We start from the raw sequence: 20,739 nt of genomic DNA, 5'->3' as shown, positions 1-20,739 counted from the left end.
AAATCACAAATGTTTATCAAGAAGTTTAAGTTTTGTTCATTAATTTAATTCACTCCATTCTTCGTAAAAACTCTGATATGCTAAACCTTCAATTATTCAATTGCATATTATCCATACTTTAAAAATAATTGCTCAAGTGACATATCACATGACATGACATGACATGACATTATTAATGGATACTAGTAATAGAGTGCCTACTATGTGCTGGGGAAAATATTAGTTGTTTACTATATGATCTTATTTATTCTCCATCATTCTAGTTTGGCTTTCTTATCCGCATTTTACAGATGAGGAAAATAGCTCAGTGTTACAAACTGAATGTTTGTGCCCAAATGTATATGTTGAAACCATACTCCCAATGTAATGCCACTAGCGGATGGGGCTTTTGAGAGGTAACTGGGATTAGATAAAGTCATGAGGTTTATGGGATTAGTGCTCTTATAAAAGAGACCCCCAAGAGCTAGCTTGCTCTCTTTCTACCAGAACCACAATGAAGAGTTAGCAGTCTGCAGCCCAGACGAGGGTCTTCACCAGAACTCAACCATGCTGGCACTCTGATCTTGGACTTCCAGCCTCCAGAACTGTGAGGTTACAGCAGCCCAAATTGACTGAGACACTCAGAATAAGCTATCCATGGTCTTACAAAGATCAAGCATTGTATTAGAACAGGAACTCAAATCCACCTCGGGCTACCACAAACAATAAGAAAATTTTGCAGACTAGGAGACTATAAAGTTAACATACAAAAATCAACAGCCTTCCTACACAGAAACAAATGCCAGTTAGAAAATATAGAAGAAAAGAGCCTGTTTAGTATAGTAAGGCTGTAAGAAAGTAAGCAAGTACATAAATAAGTGAATACAATACCAAAAGGTAGACTTAATAATAAATGTTTAAACCTAAAGCCAAAAGGAAAATTAAAACATTTCAGCAAGACACAACAGTTACTGGGCAAATGGAAATAAAAAACAGATTCTTGGATAAAAAGATTCACCCTCAGAACATTAATTGTTGTGATGTTAATTCATAAATTCCTTAAAATTTCAATAAAAATGCCATCAGGGATTTTCTTTTTCCTCAAGATCTGCTAGTTGATTATAAAGTTCACTTGGAAGAACAAATAAGCAAGAAAAGCCAGAAAACACTGAAAAAGAGTAATGGTAGGAGCAGGGAGGGAAGCTAACATTTCAGATATAAAAACACGTTATAAAGCTTCTATAATTAAAATAATGTGATAATTTTCACATGCATAGACAGGTCAATGGCACAGAATAGAAGAATATAGAAATATGTCTGATTATATAGAAAAACTTACTACAGGGTATCATGCAAGTACTAGAAGAAACATTGATGAATTCCCTTACAAACTGAGATTGGGAAAACTGTTTCTAATTATGCTTCAATGTGATAATATCCAAGAAAGTCAACTAAACAACGGCGTATTAAAGGCAAATACCTTTTTATCAAATAAACATCATTCTCTCGATTCTATGTAAAGTAATATCTAAAATACCCCTGGGAATCACATAAATCTCAAAATTGTTGAGTAGAACAAACTTTAACAGTTTCTGTTCCTTCATCATCATTTTTAAACCCCAGCAGAAAGATCATAGTAATATCACCAAAACCTAAAAGAGCCTAAAACACACATCTGTAGGGTTTGGTTGGAAATAAACTACACTATCCTACATCCAATTCATATCTAAGACTTTTCCTTGCATTTCAGTACAATGATGCTTATGTTTTAAGAGGGATTACAATCCTTGAATATCTCAATCCATAATTTATATTAAAAAATGTATAAGTAATTTATATGTGCTAGAGGGCAAGGGCCCTTAATAGATACTTAGATTTATCCTATAATTAAAAAATAATAATAATGCAAATGTATGTCAAAGCTCTGTAAACAATATTTTCAGAAAATTTGTTGTGGAGAAGGACCCCTGGTGTCCAGCTGGATTTAAGCCAGTCTATAATATAGCTGTTGACTGCATTGCCTTCAAGTCTATTATCAGACAAATCTTTACTTACCTTGAAATGTTTGACTTCACCATAAAATATATCAAGTTTCTAAAATTTGTAAAGATTATATTTAGGAATAAAAATATTGGTAGTGTTACATTATTTCCAAATAAACACTCTGAGAAGCATGATACAGATTCTTTAGAAACAGAATACACCATCACTGACTGGCAGGAATGTATCTCAGACACAATAGTTACGGTGTCTGATTGGTGTCTCTGGAACATATAGATAGCATTTACATTTATAAAAATAAGTACTATATTCACAAGTGGCTTCTGGAAAAGCTTCTTTTAAAAACCAACATTAAAATGGCACATTGGCAAGAGACATCACAGCCTTGCTATATACTAACATTGCTTTGCAAATGAAAACCCTGTACTATTCCTTATGATCAGGGTTTCACCCATTTATTTGGTTAATCATTCAAATGGCTAAACAGACCTCTAATTTGAAAATAAAAATCAATTGATGCAATCACAAACAAGTTCTAAAATTGCGGTTTATAAAAATTGAAATCTTGTTCTAAGCCAAAACACACACACAGTTACCTTTTCCTAATCAGAGCATTCATTTCTCCTCATTATGATCTCACAAGCACATTAAAATCTTATTAACATTAATTACTTCTGAGCGCCTATGCATGAGCAGTGACAGTCGTGAGTGTGCGCGGGTCTGGATCATATCTACATTTATATACCTTGCTGCACTTTGCTTATAAAACATGTGAAAATATTTCTGCTAACACCAATTAGCTAATTTCACACACACACAGATAGTAAACTGCTGTCTCACTGCACAGCCTATCAGAAACCAGTAAACATATGGACAAACGGACGGGAAAGAAAGCAGAAACACCTCTTGAATGTGAAAACTAAAATGCCTTGTACTTGAGCCTGAATTCTTAAGGTGAAAACAAGTTGGGAGGACAAAATAACAAAAACAGAAAATAATTTTAAATGATGAAACCAAGCATTCTATTTTCTACACAGATGAGTTCAGTGATAAAATGACAGAGACAAAGAAAAACTGGCAAGCTAACAGGAGCAAACACAGGAGAAATACACAGAAATGAAAATGTCCTTCTTTACATGTGTACATGCACAAACACACATATATCTGCTCCTCTTAAATATGCTCATATTGTAATTTGAATAAAAACAATATAAACTTTACTCTGACCATAAGGTAATAGCACACTACATTTCAAAGTCAAACAGGTCTATCCTCACAAGCAAATAAATATTCCTGCTCAAACCAAATGCTTTCTGGATTCTACTTATACAAAGAACACTATATACAGGAGCCATTAATACCTACAATGGAAACTCAAAGTAAATGCAAAAACCTAGGCAGTTATAGCCACAAAGCTACATATAATTCTTATCTCTTTGCTTCACAATCTCCTCCTCTCAGAATACAACTATTTTATCATTCATACATATACTCCATCAATTTGTGTCCTTCTTTGCCTCATCATATGTCCTTCATTAGGAATATTATTAAAGAATAACCATTGATCATCACATTCACATTTTCTTTTTCGATCCATGTGCCTATCTTCTCCTCACAGCCTAGAGTATGTAAATCCAAAGTCCTAATAGATACCACTGTATCTATGTAGCCTTTCTGCCATCTTTAATTTCTTTGTTGCCATCAAACTATACTGTTTCACGAAGAAAATACCAAAAAAGTCTGTATTCCATAATGAAATTTTCAGTGAGGAAAACACTTAACCTCATTGGATTATGATACCTATGTTTGTAAACAAAAGCGAATAATAAAACTTAAACCTAAGAGTATTATACTTATTACATTATTTTAGAACATTTGACTACAAAATAAATACAGAAAGAATATGATATATTCAGCCATCCAGCACAATTCATGTTAAGTTGATATACACAGTTAAGCTATAATTATAGCTCATGCTATAATTCCAATTTTCTACCTATTGTCCAGCAGGCTCACTGGCCTATAGTACAGCGGTCAGTGACCCATGGCAGTATAGGTATGCATCATAGAGACAGGCTACATAACAAAAGCCTAAGTGCTCTCTCTGTAGAGTAGGATATATATTGGAGAAGAAATGGTAGGGAGCAGAGAGAGGGTTTCTAAATATTTTTGAAATAGTATTAAAATATTTGACATTGGTATTAATATAAAATGCAAATGGTAACCAAGAATATACTGTATTTTGTTTTAATTTAGTATTATTCAACGTGCTCATAACTGAACAAAGTTTAGTGGATACTGTCTGTGAAAACTAAAACTTGCTAATATAAGGACTATTAGCTAATAAAGTGTTAAAAATTTTCATAAAGGATAGTAAAATAATGCTAGATGCAATAAAATGGTATTTAAAGATGAGAAAGAGTTATTTCAAGTAATTTCCAGTTTACCATAACAATTTACATATTAAAATTATCATCCTTATGATGTTTACATAGACTTTGTATAGGTAAGTAGCAACCGTCACAGTAATAATATTTACTACTTGTAAACATTCTGACTTAACCAGGCTTAGCATACTACATGAAGAGTGCCCTAAAACAAAAAAAAGAAAAAAAAAAAAAGCCTAGAGAACTAAGAAAATAAAAAGTTGAAAACCTAATAGAATTAGTGGTTACCTGTATCATAACACAATAGCACTCTATGCTTTAAAAAAATGGATTTTTAATTAGTAAACACTGAAATATTTGTTTATAGGCCATTTATAGCCCACTAAACAAAATCTTGGCACCAAAAATTAAAGTATTACCAACAATTGCCAAATGAAGGTCAATCCATTTTTTTAATATCTAAATTAACAGATCAGTGGAAAAAATATGGGACTTGTTTTTTTAAAAGTTCAATTTATATTAACATTTTCAAGAATACATTGCATTAAAATAGATCCCAAATGATCAGAAAATTATGGAAAATCAGGAGTGAACAAAGAAACAATCTTGAGTAAATATAAAAAGTATCATCATGTTAATCAGTTAGCTATGCTGCAGAAAGCATCCCAACAATCCACTGACATATGGCCAAGACAGAACTAGCAAAAAGTGCACAAATACATTGAGACTCAGAACCCACCTTCTCTTTCATAAATGCCCCATCACAAACTGCAAAGATTAGGTGGCCAAATTTCAACATCAAAGATTCACTTGGCATTTTGAACCAGATCTAAGAATCATGGTCTTTATTTTCCAGTAAAAGCTAATAAGCTGAGACTTACTTAACTCTTTCCTGTTTTGTTTTGTTGCTGTTGTTGTTGTTGTTGTTTTGAGCTTCTCAAGGAATACTACATGTGAAAACGATAGTTCGTCATTTCCAAAAAAGATACTCATCCAGATTGTCCTCCAATCGGTGAAATCTGAGATGTCTAAAAAGTCTTCTTTGTGAAAGCCTTACAAATATATCCAAAGATGTTGAGTCCCATATGGCTCTGATAAATGAAACCCGTTATTGTGAATTTCAAGCTCTTCCTTAAATCAAAACACTATTGGGTGAATTTGGTGCTCATGAAATAAAGCACTAATTGCGTGGCCTAACAACACTGAATCCTCTGCCTAGCAGACATTTTAAGTGGTGCCAAATTGGTTTTGGGATGTGAACAAATATCCTGGAGCCAGACTCTCTCACATGCACACACTACTCCCTGGAAGTAAGTTGGACACTCTTGGAAACTGCATTAACTCTTTCAGGCCACCAGGAAACCTAACTCTCACTAAAGGAAAGGCCTCTTTTAAGATAAAAACAAGTCATTTCATCTAAAGTTAAACCTACGAAAGAGGTAAAAGAGCAAAAACTAATTCGTGGCTAGTTAAACACTAAAATGTCCACAGACGTAAAATAGTCCCTATACCCCAATGGATGCTTTTTCAGATGTATACAGAAAACCTTATTTGGGCATAATTTCCAAGACATTAATAAGAGTTGTGTGCATTCAGGAAAAGAGAATTCATTTTAAGCTTAATATGCCACATTTGCCTCAGGCCGAGTGATAAGAAACTTTTGTTTCTTTGGTAATCACTCTCAGCTTATTATATCAGGAAATTTCTTGAGTTTTTATTTCACCACATGAAATATGATTTCCACACTAGAAATTTTTTTTATGGTCTTTTTGTTCTGGTTCAGAAAGATGCCTACAAACATGAAGCTGAGTATTTAAATGGCAATTAATGTAATCCCATCTCCCTTGCTCTCAAATTTAGGAGTTTATAAAAACAATTTTTAAAAGCACCTAAATATAAGAAAAATGTACAAAAATGGGCTTTGTATTTCTTTCTCTTTTTTTTTAGTCTTAATTTCTTCAGCAGTAATTTCTTAGAAATAAGTTGTTTACTTTGGTGGGGCATTTTAATTAAGCATTTTATTTACAGTATGATGAAACTACAGCATTTCTTTCCCCTTTTATCTCATTAATAAATATCCTGGATTATATTTGTCCCCAGGATTACCTAAACTAACTACAATTTTACACTTTTAGGTCACTGTCATTTTGTTGCTGTCATTCATCTTTCACCTTAAAGGCTTATGAAGATATAGATAAAGCAAAAACTACTTTTTGTAGATGGAGATACCTAAATGCTTGTGAAAATGGTATTTTTCAGTCATTTCTAGTTTAAGGCTTCTGTATTTCTTAGAGAACCATATTTATTTTGTGTCAATTGGTGTGAATTTAAGAATATTACTAGAACCCTATGTTCCACCTCCAACAAAGCTTTATATTCTAACAATTAGCCTGCATGTGCTGCTGCCACTGACTTTTAATAATACATAAAAAAAAAAAAAAAAACTACCCTTGTCAGCCAACCCTAAAAGGAAACTAGCTGCTATTTGCAAGTACACAGGACACAGTTGTAAATCAAATGTGTGTAGCTGCTTCTGGCTTCTATTGGTTCAAACTGCAATTCTTAGAATGGAATACAGGCTATGGGTATGTCTATACGAAGGATCTCTACCTGATTTTCACTGGGGTTTTTGGATCTCTGAATAATTCATATATTTCCAAATCAAAATTTAGAGGATCTGTTAGAGCAGAGGATCTGTTAGAGCACTGGTCTGTGTGTTTACTATGTCTGATGTGATGGCATCACTTCTAAGTTCTGTTGCATATTTAGTTAGCTGCTGGTAACCAAGTAAAACTCACATTCTAGTAGTACTTGTTTGGTATCTAGAACCTGACTAAGGACACTAAGGGGTAAATGGTAATATTCAACAGATACCACATTAAAAAGTTTTCAGTAATTTTTAAGTCAACTATTTATCATATCAGTGAGAAGTTGGTCCAAAACATATTCACAACTTAGACAGAGTGATACTAGGGCCAAATAGCAACTTTCCCCTGGTGTTCAAGCACAGAGGCTAACTGGGACAGTTATAAACTTTATGGAAGTCTAAAATTCTGATTCATATTTCTACCATGGTCCTCCTTTCCAACCTAAATCCATCTAATGATATCAATTTAGGAGGAAAAGGTATCAAAATTTAGCTTATGTTCATTTCAAATACCTCAGATAACCGTAATTAGGAGGTAAAGATAAAAATGGCCTATCTTTAAATAGGTGTCCATCACATTTTTCACATTTAGAGCTCTGCCATGAGCTCAGAATTACTTATTCAATGACATTTCCTTTTTTTTCAGTTATATCTTCATTACATGATCCAAATAAAATAGAGAAAAAAGGCTTAACATGATGCACACTGTCCTTACAGTTCAGCTAATTCTAAATGGTTTTAATAGTCTAAATATATTTAATAACTAGCCTCTACACCTAAGATTATCAGCAGAATACTTTTTTAGATGTTAAAAGACAGTAGCCAAAGGAGAAGAGGAAAGAAGAGGTGAGTAGGGATATTAGGGGAGCATATTTATCAACAAAAAAAAGCTGGATTGTCCAATTTCCTCACTGGAGCAATGAATAACCTAGTTCCTAGTAACAACCCCAACACTGAAAACTGCTGTGTAACCGTAGGCAAGTCATTTAACTTTAACTGGCTTCCACTTCTTAATCTGTGATGCAAGCGTAATACAGCTTAAGGCACCAACTGCTTCCTGCATCCCTATACTGGCTAGTATCTTTTAAAAATTATTTCCTGGCCAAAACCTCACCCACATGCCATCAGTTATTTTCCCTCCTTTTTCCTGTCTCCTTTGCCTCTGCAGGGAAATAAAATTAGCAGTCAAAGTTAAACATGCCCAGTGGGCAAGACAGACTTTGGTTTAAGGAAAGGGATGGAGTAAGTTGTGTTAAAGCGCTTATTTGGCCCCAAAAGGTTCATTGTTGGGATACTACCTCCCACAACTAGCTCCACTGGAATTTTTCTCAGGAAAATGGAGAACTGTTTTAAGATAGACATGCCCTGTAAGCTGGTCTCAAATCAAAATAAATTTAGGATATTCAAAAAATGCCCTACAGGATTTTCCCTGTGGAGCCTAAATAAATCACTGACCAAATTTTCCAATTCATGCTCTGCTGCTAAATGGGACTTTCTGCAAAATCATGTTTTAATTTCTACATCTGAAAAAGGACTATAGGTGAAGTTCTTCACTTTGGGTTTTCATTCTTCTCTCTTCTCTGATAGTATTCTGAAAGAATGCCATTTGAGAAAAGACCACTCTTAGAGAAGAAAATTGAAATATAATCCCAAATTTCAAATAAACTTGAAACTCTGCTAAAGACAAGACTATATCCCCAGTTGGTGATTTTGTGGGTCTTCTTTTTTAAAAAATGAACCTTTTAATACATAGAGAGTTGTTAAGAGTATCCCAAAAGTGTACACATATCTAAATTTATAAAATCACTATTTTCACACCTAAAGGATATATTTCAGTGCTCCTTTAAATTGTGACTGCCCTTACTGCATTTTATTGCATGTTAATAATTTGCATATTATTAAATGTATGAAAATATATAAAAATTACATTTTTAGCTATTCATACAGGATAAGTGAGAAATTGTACAAGTTTGTATACTATATGGCATACACGTGCTGTCTTTTTGTACTATGAGGCATTGTTTTTTTCAGACAAGAACATCAGGAATGCTCAGGAGTCAGTTTTTAGATTTTATGAAGCACTGAGGAATTGATGCTGTTAACACTTTCATTGAAATTAAAATGCAAACCAAATATTGCAAGACCAATAACAATGGATATGCCACGAAATTGTTGTGTTTCACAGTGTGTCATAATAGGTAAAATTGGAATTTTCCTTCAAATAATCTGTCCCATCCAAGAGTTTTAACTCTCAAATAAAAATACAAACAAAAGATTATTCACTTCAACCGATTTCCCTAGAGGATTATGCATTATTAATTCCAAACTTTACAAGATTTAAGAAATTACTGGACTGATTAAGTGTGGCAAAATGGTTTGTTCCCTACAAAGGAAACAAACTTAAATCCCACAAAGTTTAATTAGCATTTAGTGGCTCAACAAATAGAGGGACACCCTGATTCTGAAGAGTAACTGCAAAGCAGAGTCAGAAATTTTATATACTACTGGTTAACTTTGCTGTGAAAATTAGAGTGAACCGGAATTCAATCCCAGTTCTGCCACTTACTAGATCTGCAATCTTGGGTTAACCACTTAACCGTTCTAAATCTTTCTTTCCTCATCTTTAAATAGGGTTAAGAAATACCTCATAGCAAAGGCATGGTGGTTAAAAGAGATGCCATAGGCAAAGTTCCTTAACAATTCATTAACTATGATTATCACTACAATTTAGACCCCTTCTGACCATTGAGAACACATGAATTCTACATCCAGCTAAAAACCATTCTTCAATAGAAAAATTTTTTCAAAACTCAATTTACATGGTCTAAGCAACAATTATGATAGCATGTCGGGGCTAATGTGGTGCCCAAAGTTAGACATTATCATTTAACACAATGGGAACCTGGTAAAAGATTTACTGAATGAGGAAAAAATATAATAGGATGTAATAGAAAGAACAGAGACTAAATCTTGGCTTTGACTCTTAGCAGCTGTGTGAATTTGGCAATTTTTTCTGTAAGCTTCAGTTTTTTCATCTAAAAAATAGGCAGAAAACCAGTGTATGCAACAAAGTTGTTGTATGCAAAGATTAAATTAAACAGTTTGTGTGAAAGGTGCTTAGTAATAGCTCACTTCCTTAATTTTGGCATCATAGGACAAGAGTTCTAATTGGTTTTCAAGCCTAAACTTTATTCTTATATAGCAGTATCAACTCTGGCCTCCTACATAAAGTAAGATTATGTTTAGTTAAGGCATAATGTGAGAGATGAGGATAAATTCAGGTGTGACAGTAAATATATTTTAACAATATACCCTAGAAACAAGAGTAATGATTCTCAAACCTTGCAATATTGTTAGGATCTTTGGGGTAGTTTTTGCAAAATATAGTTGCCCAAATACCAGTCTAGAGACTCCAATTTTAGATATGTGGGAGTAGAACCTAGGAATCTGTGTATTTTAAAATCCCTTAGCTGATTACGACATATAATAATCAACTAAAGTCGAGTTTTCTGAAGTATGTGGGCCAGCTACAACTCAGGATGCCTGAGTTCCATTAATAATGGAGCCCAGAAATTTGAATTTTAACAAAAATCTGAAGAATATCTTGTGTATACTAAAGTTTGAGAACCCCTGGACTAGAATATAGTACAATAATATTGAAAAGAATTTTTTTCATATTTGGCTATTTAAACATTTTCCTTCTATTTTTAAATAAACATTACTGTCAAAATTTATGAATGATGGGTAAAAATTTTACCTAAAGAAAATATTAGTTTTAGGGTACGTATTATCATTATTACTACAGGTTTCAAAACCAAAACGGGAAATAGAGATAACATTTTAAGTCATCTACAGAGGGTCTACCAGCACAGAAAAGCATTTCACCTAGGAAATGCCATGCGTTTCAGTGTTTCTTAAATGTGTGTGTTTTGCTTTGACTTAGTTTTTTATTATCCATTCCTTCTTTAATTAGAGCAGTAATGCCAATACATAATATTTGTATACTACTTTACTATCTATAAAGAAACTTCATATATATTAACTTAATCCCTACAATAACCTTGTGAGGTAGATAGGAAAGGTAATATATATTATCACATTTCCGCCAATAAGAAAACTCTTAAAAAGTTTATGCAACTTTCCCAATCATAAGTTTGCTGGTATTTCTGGTGATATGTGGACTGAAACCTCTAGATGTAAATTTCATGCAAAACTGTGTGAAATTTAAAACTTAGGATTCATTTCTAAGTGTTGTGAATCAAACTCAAAATAGCATGAGAGTCTCTAAACTGCAAGTAGGCCATAGTCCTCTACCAACCTGTGGGTTCATCTTACTATATAAGTTCATTGTACTTTATTTATTATATGGTTAAAGAATAGAAGGAAGGTGGAGCTCAATTAACCAAAAACAAATGAACAAAAAAGTGAAAAACAAATAAAAAATTGGAATACTCATCCATTATAATACTATTTACCCTGCCTACTTGCAATTCAATCCCCTATAAGCCCCTTTGCCTCAGTTTCCTCTTCTAAAACATGAAATATCAAATGGCACTTTCAAAGGCTAGCAATTTCCTTCTCAGCTATGATGTACTTTAAAAAGTGCAACTAAATATACAGCTAGAATAATACTGACATTTGCCCAGTCCCTACAAAAATGCTGTCAAATCAACTAGTCCAGTCCACTCATTTTATACATAGGAAGTAGACCTAAAAAAAACTTATGTTACCCCAAATAATAGCAAATTTGTTGTAAAGCTAGAATTTTTTAAAAAAAATTATCTTTACATCAAAGTCAATTACAATACACACTTGTGAATAGGCAATGCCTTGTTTTCATAATCAAAAAGAGAAAATGGTCATTTTAATACAAAAGGAAGAAGGTAATTTATAAAGGGATGTTTAGGCAGGAAGTGGTATCAGAAGCTGTTTTTCCAAAGTAAAAAGGCTCCAAATTTATTTACAACAAAGAAATGTGTAATATATATATATATAAAATATACATATAATATATATATAACACACACATATATATACACATGAGAATGTTATAAACCAGCTAGACATAATCATTTGTTTAGACCTCAAATATTTGTATAGCTCTGTGCTGAATGCCAATAGAAGGTTCTGGAGGATGAATAAGACACAGACGCTATCCTCAAGAAGCTCAAGGTTTAGTTGGAAGATGTGCTTACAAACAATGGCAATACAATGTGAGAGCTGATATTGCCAAGTTATGCATATAAACGTTGCTGTGGGAATGTGAAAGAAGGAGCACCTCAGTGTCTGAAATGACTGAGCTTAAGTGAATATCTCTGACAATCCCTGTCTTCTCCATTTCCAATTCTAAATTAAATGCATCCCTGTTTATGCCTAGAATTGTTAAAGAATTTTTTATATATACACTGGTAGGAGAAAAGTAGTAAAGTGCACACATCCTAACTTTTCCTTGAGTAAAAACAATTTTGGAAAACTAAAATCTATTACAGAATTTTGGTACAGCTACTACGAAATCAGGGTCTGAAACAATTTGCCAATTTTTTGCAAATGTCCTGTTCTTTTTTTTTTTTTTTTCCCACTGACTCATGCATCAGTTACTTGCACAGCAACAGGGACACAAGGTGGCACTGTCGTGCTGACATTCATTTCAGGGCCCTTTCTAAATGGACAAATTTGTAAGAGGCAAAATAGACCCTATTGTGACAACTAACACGAGTTGTAATACTGGCCGCCTTCTGGGTCTACCAACATTAACACTGGCCTAAAGAGGAGTATTTTGCATTTCATGAATATCATATCATGCCTATATAGAAATAGGACATATTCTCTGATGATTTCCCCAAAATGTCATGTGTGTATTCATAGAAATGTCCAAAGGCATAGAGTGCAGCTTTGCCATTAGGAAGTCAGAAGTGAACTGCTTGTTATTGGCAAGGCAGTGGACGCGGATCGCCTCTCCATCTAGTGGCCAGTGGAGAGGAATGGAGCCATAGTAACCATGTTGCACTTCATTCCATCAAAAACAGTCCTTTTACCAAATCACCCATAGGCAATTAAGTCCGCTTGTCTGACAAACAACAATTTTTGGTTTATGGCATTCATTCAATCATTGAACACATTCAATAATACATTATGACATGTAGTTAAGCTAAGAAAAATCATCACAAAGTTAAGGTGCCTGTGCTCTCTCAAGCCACATAAATGTCTGTTATTCTTCCCTTATTACCCACTCTAACTTTTCTCCATTTATTTGTGACTTTTAGACAGAAAATGCAAGCAAGATTATCTACATACATAACTACTTAAAATCATACGGTCTTTAAGATGAAAAAAATATTTTAAAAAGCTTTTCCCCTCATTTTACAAGAAGGAAACTGAGAGACAGAGAGATGGTGATTTACTCAAAGTCACAAAATCAGAACAAAAAACCAGACCTCCAGATTTAACCACTTTAAATCCTTTTTGGTATTGATTAATACCTCCTGATTCCCCAGGAAATGCTTTTTATACCACACCATAAAGTTTCTTTCAACATACCAGGAAAATAATTTCTTAAAATGTTTTTTATTCATATATTTTCAGGCTAAGGTGATATGAATGAAACTATTGTGTATAGGCCCTACCACATCTTCATATCCATAGGTATATTTTGAATGTGTTATAAGATCACAATTATTTTTATATTAAGGAATTATATTCATTCAACATTTAGAAAGCAAAAAAGCAAGTGGGGTAGGGAATAGGTGGAATGTGCTGGTCAAAATTACTATACAAAAAATGGTTTCAGAAAGCCATTATGTGAAACAAAACCTGAATCCATTCAGACTGCTAGAAGAGTTGTTTTTTGTTTTGTTTCATATAAATTATTTGACTTTATTTTGTTTTTAAAAAGGAAACACACGTACATTTATTCAGCTAATCACTTCATCTATTTTAATTCAGCATGTGATGCAGTTTGGGGGCATGTTTTGGAAATGCTTTGTTGGTAAAGCTTCTTATCAGAACAAATTAAATCTGTCCACCAACTATAAAAATCTTCTCACAACTCCGAACCCAAGAATTAAAGGGCAAAAGGTATGAAGGAAACTTGGCAGTGGATGTTCTAGAAATGTGAGATGTTTTGACTTTCTCTTCTATGATCTTCTTTGGTGGTACCACTGGAATCTGCCTTGGAGTGCAGAGGGAATTTAGATAGATATGCTTTAGAGAGATGCAAAAACCAATGCTGTACAGATAAGTCAAATGCCTTTTAACGGGAGTTAGGGAAAAAGTATTTTTATTTCATTATACTTCTAAGTTTAGAAGCTTCAAAAGCACCAATCCCTCAGCTACCCTCAGCTATACCCCTGTACCCTCAGCTTTATCCCTTTACATTATCTCAACTTATCTCTACTTGTTTCTTAATCATCTCTAGTTGTCTCCCTTCTAGAAATGAGGTGAGGGGATAAAGATCATTGTTGATTTGGAGAACTAGAGAAAGTAAGGACTAATATAAAAAGTAAGTTATTTTTGCCTTACCTAAAGCTAAGATAATAGGTAAAAGTCACCAAGAAGATGGAGAAATTAGTAAATATGTTCAGAACCAGAGTGTATTTATTGGGCCAAGAAGAATTTTAATGTGTCCAGTATTTAAGAAGAAAAAAACCCAAAAATTTTATAAGGTCACCCTTAAAATGTATTTGTCTAGTCTATTTAAATAATAAAAGAAAGGAACATTTTTCTCACCGTTTAAATGTCCCTAAATAAGGTATTTTTGTTTATTTAAAATGACAGCCACATAGTTTTCACATACACATATATATATCAACCATTACATAGCCTGGAGCATTTCTAGTTTTCTGCTAGTAATAGCTTTTTTTTTCTTTTTTTACAAAGTTTCAAGTTGCTACCTGAAAAAACTGACAACATTAATTTTCTCTTAATTACATTCCATTTATAGGAAAGAAGCTCATACTATAAAAGGAATTGCAACAACAAATCACAATTTAATTACAACAGTAATTCACAGAAAATTTTTGAAAAGGTAAAAATGGCAAATATCTAAGCTAATTCAGTAAAAAACAAAAAAGTAAAGCCTTCTAAAAATTAGAGAAAATTAAAATTTAAATAATTTTAAATGTTTGATTTTAAAAAGTTTAAATTAAGAATTTTCCCCATAACAAAATAGTGCTACTATGTATAAGATTCATAATTATTGCCATTTCTACATTTTTAGTTACAACCAATTGGGCATCTTTTTGATATCCCAAAATCTCAACCTCATACCATAATTTTATATTTATTGAATGTAAATCCTTACATTAGTAATGCAATATAAAAACTTCCAAATAGATTGACCTTTTAAATGCATAATATGAACATTAAATTCATCATATCTCAAGACACAGAAGTATTCAGTGCCAAAATTACTTCCAATACCAAGAAGGTAAACATATTATGCTATAATTACCACATTTTCTATCAGAGTTTCAAAGGTAAGACTGAATATTCAGAATTAATAAAAATATGTTCTTCTTCCCTCTGGAAACTAGATGAATCAATGAACTCATAGTTCTTGTTCCTTGTCTTAGTATTCTCACTTGAAAATCAGTAGCCAGCTTTCCCCAAGTTAAGACAATTACAAAGGTTGCATTGGTTAACTGAAGTACAAAACACCAGGGCTAGAGTTTCAACTGAGTGTCAAAAGATTCCAGAAAGGCAAGCTCCGTGTCCTCAAGCTGATTACTTTCAAATGAACTATAGAATTACCAAAAGGCTTGATCCTGGAGTATAAGAGACGTTATGAAGCCAAAGTCAAGCATAATTTTTCCACAGTTTAGTACAGAAATAGCATGCCACTTATTCGTTATTACAGTTGAACAGCTAGAGTGGCGAAAAAAAAAAAAAAAGCCCTTTTTCTTATAAGCCCTTGAATACTGTTTCTAACATAGGCTGTAGTGGTTACTACATACATGATAGTAATTATAGATAGCATATTTCTTCCCATAGCCTCATCAGCTTGCCTATGCTGAATGAGAACTAAGGGAGCTCAAGGATATTTTGATATATTAAACATAATTGTCATCAACATTATTTGATGATTAATGTGTAATATCTATGTAATAGAAAAAAAAAGAATTCAGGCATTCTCGAGAATATCTAGGATATGTGTATTGCCTTCAGGCTTTTGGTAAAGAATAAAATTGATCTTGCTAGTTTATTTGACATTGGCTGTAGTTCCTGGCGATTATGCAAAATGCTAGAATTTATTTAAGCAATGGGAATATATGAAATGGGTTTTTCAAGAAAATTACAAGTTTCAAGTTTTGTAAAATACCTACACACCTATATATGACTTGAAAGCTTGGTGTAAAGTATCAAATGTAAATGCTGACTGTATTAGCATTGCAAATAATCCATAGGAATTGTATAAAAGAACAAAAATGGCTTACACAGTATGAAAAAAACTATTTTAAAGGTTTGGTTTCTAATTTAATAATAACTCTGGCAGGTACACAATTGTCCAATTGCTAGTGTTTATTGTCCTTGATGGAGGGTAAACTGTTTCTATATAGGTAATACTTGATTTTTAAAATGTCCCTGAAATAGTTACATAGCCATGCAAATGAAAATATTTAGAGTTTCTTTTCAGTGCTTTGTGACTTCTCATGGTAACTTAGAGCTTCACTGGTTAAGAAAGTAAGGGATGAGGATACTATTTTACTTATGTTGTACAGTAAAATATGTTTCCCACCAAAAACGTAGCCTGTTAAAATATATTTCTAAATTGACCTCCAAGATAAGCCAGGTTTAACGTCCATTTTCAACATTTAGACTTTTGAGGCCACCCTTGAAGCTGAAGAACCCGGGAGCTAGCAGCATTCAAAGAATATCAACACCAGTTATTCTTTTGCCAGAAAAGATCACTAGTTAGCAATATTAGCCAGGTGCTGCTGCTTCAACATATCTTGCCAGATGTTGGGGTAACACGTTTGCTCACGGCCCAAATTTGGCTTCCTATGTGGCAGCATGACCGGCCACTACTGAGAGTTGGGCAAGTCCATGAACACATCCACTGATAATTTCTATATTTATAGAAAGCCAGAACATGTGTAGATAATCACACAATTAGATATTTATGTAGTGCCAGATTTTATGAATACGAGAATTTGTTAATTAGCACAAGGACTAATCATTAAAATTCAAAAATAGATAAATAAACAGGAATGCCATTTATTTGTTAACATTTCATGGGGAAAGTATGCAGCTGCTATCCTTTTGATGAATATAGACTTCTGGAGATAAAAATGTGCAGAATAAAAAATATCTGCAATTTTTGAAACCCTAATGAGTAAAATTCAATAAATCACTATATAGCCTTTACATTAAAAATAATCATAGTGATTTAAGTTAAAAAAAAAGAAAAAGTTTAAACTGGCAATGCTTAGCATTTGAATTATATGGTCTGGTATTCCTTTTTTTTTTTTTTTTTTTTTTTTTTTGAGACAGAGTCTCACTGTGTCACCAGGCTGGAGTACAGTGGCACGATCTTGGCTCACTCCACCTCCCAGGTTCAAGGGATTCTCCTGCCTCAGCCTCCCCAGTAGCTGGGACTACAGGCGTGTGCCACCATGCCCAGGTAATTTTTTTATTTTCTTTTAGTAGAGATGGGGTTTCACCATGTCGGCCAGGATAGTCTCGATCTCCTGACCTCGTGATCTGCCCGCCTCGGCCTCCCAAAGTGTCCTTTTTTTTTTTTTTTTTTTTTAAATCTACTGTTTGGTCCTTTTCAAAGAGCCAAAGCTGATTTTCATCAGATAGGAGTTAAAAAGCACACACACGTCACTCAGTACCAAATTGTTTTAGCTACAGGGCATGGCAAAGCATGAAATAACAACTTTAGAGCACTTCCTCATGTGGGTGTGTTAGATAACTGTCTGCTCCAACATTAAAATGAAACACACTGTGACCTGGCCAAGACTTTGGGGATCTAAACAGGCAGATATCATGTGCTGATAGGAAGAGCCCACTCTAACCAATAAGGCTGATTAATGAATTTTTCTGGCACTCTGTAGCGCTCCTGTGACGCAAGCCTTTCAGCTTTCCAAATCCCTATACAGTAGAGTACAGTGGTTTTAAGTTTATTTATGTACATTTTATAATGTCCTTCTGTATTTAGATTGTGACAGTCCCTTCCAGAAAAGGCCAAGATTATTTTTCATACTAAAAATATTTTAGATCTACTGAAGGTTAAGAATTATAATGCAAAAGAAAACAGACACATTCTAAAAATTAAACCAAACATAAAAATGACTACATTATTACTTGCTTTTATTCTTGCTAGAAGGTTAAAGGAAATTTTCATTTTCTCTTGAAACTCTCTCCATTTTTTGTTTGCTTGTGGTTAACATAAACATACATGAAGTGAAATTTTTAAAAATATTGTATCTGAAAAGAAGCTGTGATGTATTTATCCACACATGTATGCCTTCGTGTCATACATGTACATGTATGCACAGATATCACTACATATATGTGTGTACAGAAAAAGAGAATGACTGATAAAGACATAGACAAAAGATTTCTATTGATAAAAACAGTAGAATTTTATATGGTCCTCACAAAGCTCACATAGAAAATGACAGGTGCATGAGACATGCACACTTTTAACATACAGTATTAGTTTTGAAACAAATTTTTGGGTCACAGTCGGAAATGGCATAAAGTATATATAAAATTGTATTTGGTAAACAAAATTATTGTGTACCATATTAACATAAAAGACTCTCCTAAACTTCCCCTTAGACCTTAAGGAAAAAAAATCTGACGAGACCTGATTGAGCGTACTTAGTATTTGTACTACTCTTGGCCAAAGCCAGCCTATCCAGTTTAAAAAAACAGTTCAGGCAAGATAAGCAAAATGAAAGTCTCAGAATAAATTTTTTAAAAGAAGAGGTAAAAAAGTCTTTCAGCGCAAAAGTTCATCACCTTCCTGAAATAATGGATTTTTAATAAACATTTTACTAGGTTTGAACCTTGAGAATGTGTTTGGGAATCTGCTCTAGCGTCCCAGGTGGGTTAAGAATATTGCTTTATGGACTTCTTTGTGTTGTCAGAGAGGCCTAATGGAATTAAGGGGGGAAAAAGTCTGCCACTTCTATTAAATAAATAATTTATTACAAAAAGATGATTGTTATTATCAAAGATCTCTACAGATCAGCATCCATTTTCTAACATTGCTCTGTATATGCCGAAACATTTGCGTGTCTATGTGACTCAAATTTTACCAAATGAATAGCAGTTTTACTTTGACAAATCTGAAATAAAATTCCATTAAGAAGTCCATTTCAAATGGACCTTATTAAAATAATCCTTTCAATTTTGAAGAACACTATTCTGGGAAAACTCTTCAACAATGTCTGCTAGTTTGAAATGTAACTTTTCCCACTATAAAAGGAAAAAAGAAATAAAGGAAAAGAAAGCACCACAAAACTGTATTTGAAATAAAAATATATTATTTATGCTCCCCAAAATGTTAAATGAATACTTACAGTTGTTGTGCAAGATGGCCTGATATACTTCATAGCTTCCACTTTGTAAAAAGATGGCCAGCCCCTCACTCCACCCTCCCCAAGCATAAATAAACAGTAACATACTAAAAGGAAACTGTCCTAGGATAAAAACTGGTTGTTAAGAAAGTTCGCATTCTTACTAACCAAAGTGATATTCCTATAAATGTAAAAGCCCATCTGCAAAATAAAAGTTAGAAAACAGAATACCTTGTTTAAAAATACATCCCCCAGATGCAATGTTTCTATGTGTGTGATGACAAAAATAATTACTCAATTCTTACCCACCCTCAGCAACTACCCCTCACCTTATGTCCAATGGCATTAAATAAACATGCTGGCAAAAAGTATTCAACCTGCTTCAAGGATTTAAACTGTAAATATGGACTTTAAACTTCAACATAAAACAAAGAACAAGAGTCTCACTTTAGTAATACCCACACTGGCAATGCAGCTAAAACTCATTGGCAAATAACTAACAAAACCGAGTTAGCAATAAATAAGGACAACATGATACATAGACAGACAGATGGAATTGCATAAACAGACAAGAAAAGCAAAGAGACAAACATACGGAAGGGTCTGTTTTAAAAGAGTGAAAGATTCTGATTTATTTGGTACTTTAGTGAGAAAAATAGATTTGTTTGTAATTATTTTTAAAGTAACAAAACTGAATCACAAGGGCACACCCCTAAGTAAGTAGGAAGAAAATTAGTAAAGGGTAGGCCTCCTACAGATGTTCTAAATTTTAAGCTAGCACTAGCTCTGTCAAACTTAAATCTGCAAATTAAAATTCAAGGAGGAAAGAATAAAGGCATTGGGGGCTAAAGGAGATGACAGAGGGGGCATTGAGGAAGCAGGAAATTTTTTTTTTTTTTTAAGAAAGTTGTCTGCCCTACCTTCTTCCCCAGCGCTGAGTTTCTCTTCTTATAATCGGTGTCTCCCTGGAAGTACAGTGTGAGTGGTAATGACTGCCTGCCTCCCTAATGAGTCCATTTTCCTGCTCTTGATGTTGTGTATATACACACACTGCAACCTACCTTACAAACCACAGAGACGGGAAGAGAGAGAGAGAGCAAGAGAGAGGAGGGAGGGGGGAAGAGAGGGAGAGAGAGACAGAGACAGAGCAAGCGAGTAAGAGAGAGAGAAGAGGAGAGAGAGAGAGAGAAAGAAAAAC

The 20,739-nt window shown here is 33.5% G+C and overlaps 1 protein-coding gene across 15 annotated transcripts in view; it reads right to left on the bottom strand.

Annotated features, from left to right (window-relative positions):
• Nucleotides 1-20,739, bottom strand: part of LOC105470366 (zinc finger and BTB domain containing 20) — an 814,500-nt gene that overhangs the window by 744,961 nt on the left and 48,800 nt on the right. For 3 of the 15 annotated variants that reach the window (XM_071089359.1, XM_011722246.2, XM_011722237.2), the window contains exon 1: nt 20,462-20,739. The exons of 8 other annotated variants lie outside the window; for them this stretch is intronic. The gene's annotated coding sequence lies outside the window, so the exon portion shown is untranslated. 4 more of the 15 variants (XM_071089357.1, XM_071089353.1, XM_071089278.1 and 1 more) reach the window with 3 other exon arrangements.

The sequence above is a fragment of the Macaca nemestrina genome, chromosome 2, assembly GCF_043159975.1.
Source record: "Macaca nemestrina isolate mMacNem1 chromosome 2, mMacNem.hap1, whole genome shotgun sequence".
NCBI classification, from domain to species: Eukaryota; Metazoa; Chordata; class Mammalia; order Primates; family Cercopithecidae; genus Macaca; species Macaca nemestrina.
This window is presented reverse-complemented; position numbering and strand designations above follow the sequence as displayed.